The 12,811-nt window shown below is 36.0% G+C and overlaps 1 protein-coding gene across 3 annotated transcripts in view; it reads right to left on the bottom strand.

The window, feature by feature from the left end:
• The window catches only part of LOC144979974 (serine/threonine-protein kinase NIM1-like), a 64,831-nt gene that overhangs the window by 18,674 nt on the left and 33,346 nt on the right, over positions 1–12,811 (bottom strand). The gene's annotated exons all lie outside the window — the stretch shown is intronic.

Here is a 12,811-nt window from a genome sequence, read left to right on the forward strand (position 1 = left end):
TATCAAAACAAGTAACTCTAGACATTGAACAAATGATGATGATGATGATGATGATGATGATGATGATGATGATGATGATGATGATGATGATGATGATAACGATGATGATGATAATGATGACGATGATGATGAAAATGATGATGATGATGATGATGATGATGATGATGATGATGATGATGATGATGATGATGATGGTCTGTGTGTATTTATCACAAAATATTGACACACTGATGACGAAATTGCATTGCAACACCCGACAACGTCGTGCATTTTTTTCCAACCGCCTGTGTTAAAAATTATGAGTGGCGCTCGAGGCATATTATAATATTATGGGGTTGATTGTATCAATAGAGGGGATAAAATTGACGTCACTCAGCTTTGTTATTGTTTTTAGCCAGACATTTTATAGGATTCTCACTAGATCGTATCATTTAGACTATTAACATTTAAGGTAGTTGTGTGTGTTGGGACATAATATCCGGCTGGTGGATGTTGTGGGTAATTTTACTAAGCGCGTAGCATCAATTGATAGACCCACCACACAAAACTATCTATAATATAGTGAGAAGCAATCATTAAAATGGCTGGCTAAAAACAATAACAAAGAGCTGAGTAATGTCAATTTTGTTCCTTCCTTTGTTAGCAACCTTAAGGGAAGAAAAGTGCGATGTCAAAAAAGTGGTTTTTATTTCAGTGGAGTCACTCCTCTGGAAGACTGGTTACATACCTCGTGTAATTCACATTCTGGTGTCCGAGTCATGGTATCTTATTTTCTAGTCTAGATATTTGCCGGTCGTCAATAGAGATAATCAATCTTCGCTCTTTTACATCCCGTAATCCAAGAATCTGCCGACTGATAAAGTCATGCCACCTTTATGTAACCTATTCATTATTAGTACTCCGAAGGACTGGTTACACATACACACTCCCAAAGATTTAAGGAACTAAAAGAGTAGAGGGCTTGATGGCACCACGTTTTCCCCCTATTGTCACCATTCGGCGAGTACCTATATATTTTTTTTCCAGATCGCCGTAGTAAGAGAGTATTGTAAATCATGCCATCCAGACCTAGTGTGATTGACCACAGTACACGACCTGAGACAATGAACATTGTTTGTCCACATGTTGCTGCTCAAATGGTCAGATAACACAACTACCACTACCTTCCTATCTATATGATCGACATTTATGTAACAAGATATAATATGCATATTTATTTAATTTCAAGTCGATTGAAAATGTGCTAATGTTGGTAGCACGCATCCATATATATATATATGCACATTTCTTTCTACGATACAGCTTTTAAGATATTCCATAACGAAGAACGGGCATTTTATTATTATTTATATAAAAGGTGGAAAATATATAATGCCTTCAGTTCGCAGAATGTATTTCTTTACACAAGTTATTACAAAGGAGTTGATGAGATATAAATAATCACAATGCGCTTCAATGCCTTGCCCCCACCCCTCCTCAGGCAAGTCATATTAAACAAAAATTGCATTTCAAATAGTAAAAGCCGCCTGTTGTCGGCCATCCTTCTCGTAATTTAGAACTCCAATAATGTCTGTAACTGTGCATGGCCAGTTACTCATTAACACCTGAGTCAATGTTAGTAAAATTCCTAATCCAAGGACACGATACCTTGTTCAGACATCTTATTTTGTGATTTTCATTCAATCGTGAATTATCAAGCTAAACGCTACTTTACTTTTGATTAAAAACAAGATATTGTACCTCCGACACAAAGACGCTGATGTAAAGTTCTGAATAATTTTTGAGTCATCCCACTTTGTACGTCTTGTTAAAAGTAGCTTTTATATAATTAATGATAAATGTAACAATTGGATTATGTGTGCGCTTGTAAATTGAATATGTTGAATAACACTTGTGGATTTAACCATTGTATCAAAACAAAAATGTATATTTCTTTCTAGTCTTTTAAGTCTTGTTAAAAGTAGCCTAATTAACATTGCTGGCCGCTCCAGCCCGGGGCAGCGGTACGGTCTTTGCTTTGTCCCGAAGGTACCGAGTTCGCATACCAGCTGCGTTGTGTGGCCTTGAGTAAGTCACCTCGACCTAACTCAGTTTGCGGCGCTGCACTGCGGCTGACGCCTGGGTTATTCCATCTTCCCTTGGAATAGTCCCTACAGACAAATTTCCCCTATGGGATAAATAAAGGGAATTCTATTCTATTCTAATTCTATTCTATGATGAATGTAACAATTGAATGTATCGTGTGAATATGTAAATTGAGTATTTTGAATAACACTTGTGGATATAACCATAATATCGAAATCAAAATTATTAGCAATCTTGTTATAACATTTTCTTGAAGTTCATTTTAAAACCATAAGGACACTTGGATGGAGTATTGAATATAAAAAGTTTGGACAAAACTGTGAAATATATCAATATTTAACATCACAAGTGGTCAAATAGATGCATCATACTCTACTAGCAAATATTTGCAGGCCTGATAATCGACCACAACTACTATGGACCTGTTTTAACATTGTTGTAATGGACAATATTTTGCCTTGATTTGACAATATTTCCACTGCAACAATGGGACCATAACAACTTCAGTTATCAGACTTATAAAGAAGTAAGTGTAGATTTTACCATTTTCCAAACATTTTTTACTCATTTCGCGTCAACAAATATAAGTATGATAATACCAAAACTCAAAATAACACCGATCACTAATCACACATATCAGGCCAAAATACGTGATACGTGTCTTCGTTGGTTCCAGCCCGTACAACAGATAATAGGCTTAAGAGAAACCCTTGGTAACTTCCCAGTAACAAATCATGGTAATTAACATTGCTGGTCGCTCCAGCACGGCCACGAGACAACGTATCAATTAACAACTTTGGGCTAATCGGAACTCAACTAAGGGTGGGGCTGGTGGGATATAAAACACACACACACACACACACACACACACACACATACATATATATACATAATATGTGTACACACACTAATACATACATATATATATAATATAATATATATATATATATATATATATATATATATATATATATATATATATACATGTGTATGTGTGTATGTGTGTGTGAGTGTGTTGTATGTATATCTATATCTCTGCCATCCGATTTATGGCATAGAATCTTAGCGAATGAAGCTTTTCCTACAGAAAAACTGTTAATCGCAGGCTTTGGCAATTCTTATCAAAAGAAATTGGTATCATAATTATAAGGAGCAAATCATTCTCGACTTTAAAACGGAGGCCTGACAGGCACATACGTGTACTTATACAAAGTATTTTCGGAAATTCACAAAACTAGATAAAATTGACATTGCTTCACGGCTAAATGAAACAATTTTCCATTTTTTTTTAGGTTGCTAGTCAATGTCTCCCCCTTTTTGAACTAGCACTCTTACAATATTCGTCACTGCTTATATCAAGTTGCTCATTCATATATAATATAAAGTAATCCTCCAGAGTCATTAAGCCCATAGAGTCGGAGATCATCCCGGTTTCTATAATAGGCTTCAACAGTCGTGACGTCACTTCCCTCGTAATGAACCATCGTAACTTAGTAACTGGTTCTAAACTATCGGAACAATGGCGGACGCCCTTATGAAATACTTCTCGGACAAGCATAAAAGTGTATCCAGAGGAGAAAAACATTGTAAATTTGATCATGTTTTGACTTTTATACATTCTGATCACATGACATGTGAAAAAGTTCTAGCCAGCATGAAAAATAAAAAGTACCGATTTTCTTTGTTTAGAAACAAGTTGTTCGTTGTTGGGTTATTGAATCCAATTGCTTGTTATCATTTGGATAGGACGCTAGTCTATTGCTAAATTCTTTCCGCCAGATCTAATAGACCCAGCTACCCAATCACTGCCGGTGAACAGTGGGGTCAGAAAAAATCTCAACTGCACCTGGGATCGATCACGGTCCCTTTGCGTGTGAAGCGAGTGGAGTGCTCTCCAACCGAGCTATCGGGACCCCTCTATTCATATCAAGATGTTAAATAACCATATACTTAAGCCAGCTTTCACTTGTTTCCATTCAAGTATTGACTGGCTTGGATGGATAAACTGAGGATTCTGTCCTTGAAAGATTGGCAATAGAATGGTAGCTGTGATACATCGGTTCAGTTAGGCATCGATTACGACACTGACAAAGCCCGTCATAGAATCTACAGCATCTCCAATCAGTAGAACTCTTAGAAACAAAGCAATGAAAATTGGTAAAACGGATTGAGATGTCACAAAAAGCGGTTTTAAAGCTAGCAGTGGATAAAATTAACGATAGAGGTGACTTGTTTGAAATTGTGTTTATGTGTGTATGCGTGTGGGTGCATGGGTGGTGTTTACACGTCATGTTTCCATCTTTGTCGATTTTTGTTTTTTCCTTTCATTGTTACCAATTAATGTCTTCATTACATTGGAATATTTCTGTCACGCACTAAAAAGGTTACGGAGACAACACACACCGTGCTTTAAGCGCGTCACAATTTCTTTTTAGATCTGATATGAGAACAGCGTGCATTTATAAGATAAAACATGCACTTTTGGACACCAATACAATTTTTGGACCAAAGACAGCACTGCTTACACCAGAGATGTCTCCAGATTTGACGCCCGTCTCGAATAAAAACGAATAAGGTTATCGAGTTGTGATACTAAAATATCACCTCTACACGTTATTATACTCGTATTTAACTTTCTAAACTGCATTACACAGTTCATCCCCGCCTCCACTCTTTTGACTTAATTAATTGCGCACCTTTTATAAATATCTCTTGTTCTATTTTAATTCGTGCTTCCTTACAAAGGAGCACATTATTTCCTGCCCATCAATGTTTTTTTTTATTCATCGTAACAACGCCATAACCACATTAACTCATTCGTCTGTAGTGTTTCATTCATCCTGTTTAGTTGATAAAGGGGAAAACAGAAACGCCATTTTATTGTTTTTGTATATTAAATTGAAGCTTACATTCAATTTCACATTGTTATTTATCACCTCTACACCATAACGACATACATAAATAATAGTAAAATAAAAAGTAAGTGGTATGGCTGTGTAAGGCTGTAGAGGCATTTAAAATTCTCTTTTTCAGATCAAAATGTTAGCATATGTTTTGGACATTCATATCAGCCGTCAGCACAACGTAGGCCGTTGTTAAGGACGAAGAGTCAACCGACACATTAATTATCGCGTGTGTCCTGATTAAATTGAAACTCTATCAATATTACATCTCCCACACCTACGGCTTTCCATTAACCACTTATTAACTGCCGTACTGTGGAAAAACTCGTATTTAAAGATTTAGCCAGAAAACTCGTCCTGCAAGTATCGATCGATTTAAATGACCCTCATCTTGGCAAAAACTCTGAAACCTGGGACTTCACGAAGTTCCAGGTTTGAGAGTTTTTGCCACGATGAGGGTCATTTAAATCGATCGATATTTGCAGGACGAATTTTCTGGCCAAATTTTTAAATTCGAGTTTTTCCACAGTACGGCAGTTAACTGGTTAAACGTCGTGTGGTTTTCCTTTCTATTTCCTCCCTCTATGTAACTTAATACTTACCCATTCAATAACCTCACAGCTCCCATGAGATACATAGAATGCGTGCTATGATACACAGTCAAAGAGATTAAGTTGTATCAATTTCCCCAATGCAATGGCCCTGATTTGAATCCAGTTGAGCCAGGAGTAGTAAAACACAACTGGTTTATCCGTTTCACGCTGCCCACCATAACTCGGTTTCTTCTTTTTATTTTTAAATTAAGTCAACGACAATGCATATTGCTGCCAAGTCTACCCATAAATGTGATAATACTTCAGTGTTCGACATGCGTTAGGTATATCGTTTTTTTTTTTTTGTTTTGTTTTTTTAGAAAATGGGACTTAATTTATTAAATAAACAAAAATCAAGAGAATACATTTTGAATAAAAATACAAGACTTGGGTCCAAAACAAAATGATCGTGTTCCTCGCCCATCGCCTTTGCATTCCTATTTTGTTTGTCTTGTATTTAAATTCTTTTAATATTAGTACGTAATTACAAAATAATATTAGACGACTTAGAATACCATTGGTCAATTCTTGCATAGGTCACAGTCACAGCCAAAGTCATTGGTCAAAAATCAGAAAGCCAAATTATATAAATTGTAATCTGGAGACATATCTAGGAAAAAAAATAAATCTCCTATAGATGTAATCTAGCATTATTTTGAGAACGACGTCTTGGACACTTTGACAAGGTAGGGGGAGGGGTGTTAAGACTATACGAAATGAGAGGTTTAAGACATCTTGAAAACTTGGGGGTTTAAGACATTTCGACAAGTGTGTGTGTGTGTGTGTGTGTGTGTGTGTGTGTGTGTGTGGAGGGGGGGGGGATGATTAACTCTCCACTTACCGGCTATTTCAGGGGTTTTCCCGAAATGTCATAATTACCCAACACAAAAATGTATTACTTAAACTCAAACTCAAAAGCAATAAATAGACACTATGCATAATATTATGTTCAACAAGACGAGATTTACAAAACAGCATTAGATATGTTCTTATAACTAAAGCGAAAATATAAATAAATAAAATATCTTCAACTTTTATGATGTACAGAACAAATCTAAGAATACTAAGAAACATCTTTAGTGAATGGCAACAAATGCGACGATTTTCCTAGGCACAGTAGCCCTTCTCATTTATCTATTGTATATGTCCCATGCAGTGTTAAAAAACAATTTTTAAAAAGTGTAGTTGGGGGTGGGGGGGGGGGGGGGGAGAGAGAGAGAGAGAGAGAGAAATGAAATCTGGCGTTGTCCCCCTCCTACGATTTTGGTATCTGCTTCTCATACATTCATTATCAATTCTTTTCTTTTTTTATTTTAGAATTGCACGTTTTAAAGGCTTGAACGGAATTCTTTTAAAACGAAACGCAAAGACTTAAATAAGAGTCAAAATGCATTTCTTACGAATCACCTACTAGCATTTTCATGATTTCCACACCATTTCTCTCTCAATTCAATGACCCAAATGAATGTTTTACGGATTACATTTATTTTTTTAAATCCAACAATAAATCTTTGTTTTCTTACGTTGCTCAACGTCACATTACAAAACAATAACATACCAAGAACGGATGGACGAAGTCCTATCACTGTTGTGTTGGTTATCCAATGTCACAAAATGTGGAGATATTTGCATTTTTTATCGTTTACAAAACAAATCGTTGGATTAATCTTTTTTTAATTATCATTTTAAATCCACAGAATAAATTCAATTGAATTCCAAAGGAAGCTTAGCACAGTGTTTCCTTCCCTTCTGATCTGAGGGCTCTTTTCCAAACTATCTACATTATCCACATTGTTGAGATAGAATTTCCTTAAATAGCTCACACGGTCTTTGGTTCATACACATGATTTGATGTATGAATGTAGCTTACCATCAGCACAAACAAAACGCGAATTTGGTGTAGATATCAGTCAACAGTTTGGTTTTCATGGCTCAAAAGATAAAGCAACGAAGTCCGAGCCAACCTGTATTACGACTTGAAAGGTGTGCGTGAGAAGTTAGCCTGTGCAAAAGACGATCCAATGTATTTCAACAGCATCATCGAACACGGCCAACGGTGCCAGGCAGGTGAAAGGTGAGCCACCTCCCACTGAGTTTTTCACAACCGTTACGTCATTTACCTACACGGCTTAGGCCGCCTCTGTGATCGAGATTGACCGGCAGTTCAACATTAGTTCATTGATCAGGCAGCGGGGAGATACTCATCTCATCTCATGTAGTTCCATATCTGAAGCAGACGTCGGAGGTCATCTTCCGCCAAGCTGATCTATCTCTTGCCAATTCTATTAAAGCAGCGCCACCTTTCTCAGCTTCATCTGTCCAAGTTCTTATCCCTTTCAAATACGTTATTCTTTGTCTTCCTCTTATTCTTTTTCCATTCATCTTTCCAGTCAAGGCGAGTATTTCCAAACCAGGGTGGCGGATAATGTGTCCTAAAAATTCCATTTGGCGTTTGATGATTTTTGTTATCAGTGATCTTTTTCTGTTGGCCATTTCTAAAATTTCTTCATTTACTAGAGGTTGTTAAACGACATTTTTAAACTGGATGTCCCATTTTCCTTGACGATTTCATCTTAACCACTTAATTGCCGTAATCTGTACTGCGGGAAACTCGCAAATCGAATATCGATCCATTTAAATCTCTCCCATCTTGGCACAACCTCTCAAACCTGGGACTTCTCGAAGTCGATGGCGACGACGACGACGATAACGACGACGATGATGATGATAATGATGATGATGATGACGATGATGATGATGATGATGATGATGATGATGATGATGATGATGATGATGATGAGGAGGAGGAGGAGGAGGAAGAGGAGGAAGAAGAAGAAAAGGAGGAGGATTAAGAGAAGAAGAAGGAGGAAGAAGAAGATGGTGATAAGAATGATAACAGGAACACACACAATGGTAAAGATGATGCTGATGATAACGATGATGATCACGATGACGCTGATGATGATGATGATGTATGTTGTAATAATAATAATAATAATAATAATAATAATAATAATAATAATAATAATAATAATAATAATAATAATAATAATAATAATAATAATAATTCATTTTATTTTTAGAAATTAGATCAGTATAATCAACAACTGTTAGACTCAGAAATTCAAGCTCCTTAATCAAAAATGACAAGGAAACGAGACTAATTATAATAATCGGAACATAAAATAAATAGGCCGTGTAATTATGTTCCATGGATCAAACCTTTCACGGCCAGACTTAATTCCAATCACAGTTCTCCCCTTATCTAAGACAGATCATGATAACCTGCTATGGTATTATTTCCTGGTCAATCAGATCATCTTTAAACCAATTAAAAATAAATAAAGAATTTTTAAAAATGAAATTTTACTTTATCGTCAAAGAAGAATCGATATTAATTCTCCTCTATGGAAAAAACAAAGATGACGCCACTCAGCTCTTTATTATTATTTTTTGACAGCCTGTTGGTGATTACTTCTCACTAAATTATAGTATATCATTATTATTATAACGTTAAAGGTTACGCACAGTTTTGTGCGTTGGTATGTTTAATTTTGCTGTCGGATATTTTGAGTATTCTACCTAAACGCATAGCATCTATACAGCAAATAAACTTAGTCAAAGTCGAAATTTTTCACATGAATTCAATTAATGGTTCCTTAGTGACCCTTTGTTGGTGCGCCTGTCAAGATATTGAGATGGATGCCTTTTTTTACTATTATCTTACAGTTAGAGTCTCGAGTCATTCAATCAACATACAGTGAATAGATTTTTGAAAATTATGTCAGTTATCGTATCTTGTATTAAAACTAATCGAACAAACATTTCAGTGATTGTATTTTGGACTCTAAAATTTAAAATAAAGAATACTTTGCCCATGAAATCAACCGATGACCGTGATCCAAAGACCCATAGCCACAGAAAGTACTTGCCCCTATCACCCGGAGTAAACAACCTACACAGATCCAGAGCATCAGCGATCACAAAGTAATCACAGATGATTGAAAAAATGCAGTGTTGTCAAGCATCGCGATGCTATTCCTTTCTCATTGTGTCAAAATAATGTGAGGAATACTCACTTACTGGGCCTGACATAGTTGTGTGTTTGGCACATTCTAAGGGTAGCTCGGACCTTTTCGTCAAAGGAAATAAATAATCAATGGGACGGAATGGAGTAAATGATAGGAAATATTCTGATTGGTTAATGCTTAGTTACGGGCGAACATCAATTGTCAACATCCAAAGAGCCCCGACGGATTACTGGGATGAGACAATGTGCAATTTATTTGATTACAACTGCAGTCAACGTGTACTTATTTGCAGGTCTGACAACCCAATTCATATTGCTCATCGTTGTAATGGAAACCTCAAAAAATGACGCAAAATATTGTCCATTACAAAATGTTGAACTAGGCCCATAATTGCAAGCGGATGTCAGACCTGCATATATGTACACGTCGACTGCAGTCTTATCGATCTCCCATCAATGAGGCCCGACATATCTTGATGAAAAAGGTAAAATGTGTTTTCAGATTAGAACATAATCCCGACTCTACATGGAAAGGACCAAACAACTGCATCAATAAATCGGATCAATATCATATTATGATTATGTGATCAAATTAGAACAGAGCTGCTCTGCTGTAAGATGGTAAATAGATCATGCTGAATTCTGTTCAAGGCAAAAAGGATATTCTTCTATTGATGCTGTGTTTAGCTAAAATAGTAACAACATCCACCAGCCGAATAGAACGTACCAACACAAAAAACGATGCGCATAAACATTTATAGACTGATTGATAGAACTTAGTGAGAACTAATCATTAAAATTGCAGTCCGAAAACAATATCAAAGAGCTGAGTGATGTCAATTTCGTTCCTTCTATTATTTATTCAAATTTGATATTTTTTTACTTTGTCCATTTCTTTTATTTTTATTTTGTTTACTCTTGCGGCAGTAAGTGCCTTTTGTGTGTGTGTGTGTGTGTGTGTGTGTGTGTGTGAGAGAGAGAGAGAGATAGATAGATAGAGAGAGATAGATAGATAGAGAGAGAGAAAGAAAGAGAGAGAGAGAGAGAGAGAGAGAGAGAGAGAGAGAGAGAGAGAGAGAGAGAGAGAGAGAGAGAGAGAGAGAGAATGAGGTTGGTAGAGATATTTAAGCCCCTTCTTTTACTGTTCTCACGTATCAATTATCTAAAGTCATAAGCTCCGTGACAATAGACAACTAGTGGAAGGACACATAACCACGAACTTCGAACAGACGTCCGAGTGTAAATAATGGCAGTTAGTACTAAATTAAGCGAACTACACAATATTACCATCAATAGTATGAATTGAGGTAAAGTATTTACTAGTTCAACACGCCTGATCAATCGTACCATCACAGAAGACTAATCTGTCACCTTTAACATTTATAGTCCGATTTAGAGAATCTATCGGTCTAGAAACAAAATCAAAGATCACAGTGATGTCAACTTTCTTCATTATATTGTTTGACAACAACCAGCTATAATTTGTCCTAGCGGTCTTGAGGGTGTGTCACAAATCCCAAGTTCTGATTGGTCAAAAGTCTACTAGGTTTCTCTTTTAGATTTTAAAAAATAACTACGGCAGTTCTTTTCTTATTCAGATTAGGGGAAATCTCAATATTATTATTAAATGAACAACTACCGAACTTCCATCACATCATAATGTGAACATTTTACCCAAGCGGTTTGTGTGAACATCTAATTCCCATACATGTTCTGGACGAGGACAGGTGAGAAAGGTGTAAAATGAGTATTTAAAAACGATAACATTTAAAGAGAGAAGTGTACTGGCATTTACAGCTCATAGGGTAATTTCAGCCTTACTCCGACAAATCTTCATATCGTTGATATGTGAGAAGTTGAATAAATCGGGAGCGGTGGTGGGAACATATTCAAGCATATACATCAACCATTTATTGTGAGATTGTCCAAATCTCGTAGACTTATCAATATCATTATATTGATGTTATGCGCTTAGTAAATTACTTACAACATCCGCCAGTCGGATATAACATGCCAACACGCAAAACTATGTGTAACCTTAAACGTTTATAGTATGATTGATAGATTCTAATGAGAATAACTTATACAAATAGCTAGCTGAAAACAATAACAAAGAGCTGACTGACGTCAATATCGTTCCCTCTATACAATATCTTCCCTATCTAATAATTTTTTTCAGCCATTCACACAGCATAGATATCAGTGGGTACACATGGTGTTGAACTCTCACAGCAACAGAAATATGGTGACTATTTACTGAGACTTATAGGATTAGAATGGCGGCATGATCAAAGCCGCGGGATTACCCTAAAATGAGCTACAAGATGTGCTACATCCCATGTAGACTACATGTTAATCCTATACGGGTCGTAATCTTTTGCCTTCAGGGAATGATCCTACTATTGCTACTATACCACACAAGAGGGTAGCTGTGGCATGAGCTAGTTTGAAGTGAACTAATGTATTCCATGTGCATAAAGGTGAACGCGGTGCGATTTGAACATAATAATAATAATAATAATACGCATAAATAGGGTAAATGATTGATTTACCATGGTATGGTGGTTAAGAGAAATGATTTGACGCCGGAAATCAACAAATGACCTTTCCTAATATGGGTGAGAAAACCTATACCTACTTCAAGTCCAGTCTTGTTTAAATGTTAATGTGTGAAAAAGATTACCCTAATTTATTTATTAAAAATGCCAATCCTTTGCTTGAAACGTCTTAGTGCAGAAGTCTACTTTAAGTCTATAAAAATCTGTAAGTAAAAGTTTTCTGGCCAAGTATGATGTTTAGTCAACAGACTTCAGTTTTAAATTAATGTGGTTTATTTTTCTTTTTCAGAGGTCGGCAAGATAATAGGCAAAACCGTTCTCGTACCAGATGACCGCCAGCCTCGTATTCCAGAATGTGTCAAAAATTTTTTTGATGAAATATAATATACATTCACCAGGAGTAATAAACGATGTGTTTGAATGAAGAATGTTTTAGGTATTTTATATGATATGGCGTTGGAGTAGTTGAATTAAGAAGTTAATTAAATATTATTTAAATTATAAGAGACTAGGCCACATTTTAAAATAAAAACAAAATTATATTATATGGATGTTGGCAATGAGTTTTCTAAGTTTGGCGGTAGATACCAATCAGTGAGGCAAGTTTTAGAATCTTAATATTTTAATTTATTAATTTTAAAA

This window comes from Berghia stephanieae, chromosome 1 (genome assembly GCF_034508935.2).
Source record: "Berghia stephanieae isolate SIO BIC M18660-M18661 chromosome 1, UCSD_Bste_1.3, whole genome shotgun sequence".
NCBI lineage: Eukaryota > Metazoa > Mollusca > Gastropoda > Nudibranchia > Aeolidiidae > Berghia > Berghia stephanieae.